The sequence below is a fragment of the Brassica oleracea genome, unplaced genomic scaffold (assembly GCF_000695525.1).
Source record: "Brassica oleracea var. oleracea cultivar TO1000 unplaced genomic scaffold, BOL UnpScaffold26472, whole genome shotgun sequence".
Taxonomy (NCBI): domain Eukaryota; kingdom Viridiplantae; phylum Streptophyta; class Magnoliopsida; order Brassicales; family Brassicaceae; genus Brassica; species Brassica oleracea.
Genome location: NW_013642978.1, coordinates 1 through 258, shown reverse-complemented (window position 1 = coordinate 258; position 258 = coordinate 1). Strand labels below are relative to the sequence as shown.

Genomic DNA, 258 nt, shown 5'->3' with positions numbered 1-258 from the left:
ATCTCTAGTGACCTCTTGCAAAACATCTCTTCCTCTGGAATCATTCTTACTCACGCCCCCTTCGGTACGCTAAAATCAATCCTTCTTCTCATGATCTGATCTGATCTGGCCTTCTTCTCTACTCTACTCTTAGGTGTGCCCGACTTATATGAATTTCTGGACGAATGGTCTGATGATGAGCTTAAAAAACCATATCCTCCGAATTACATAATGATGATATCGGGTGATTATGATATGCTTTATCCTCAGCGTTTTCGG

General features: G+C 41.5%; 1 long non-coding RNA gene across 1 annotated transcript; it reads left to right on the top strand.

Moving 5' to 3' along the window:
• Nucleotides 1-185, top strand: LOC106322422. The gene is made up of 2 exons (XR_001266415.1): nt 1-64; nt 134-185. It is a non-coding gene; the product is annotated as an uncharacterized LOC106322422 (long non-coding RNA).
• The last annotated feature ends 73 nt before the right edge of the window (nt 186-258 follow it).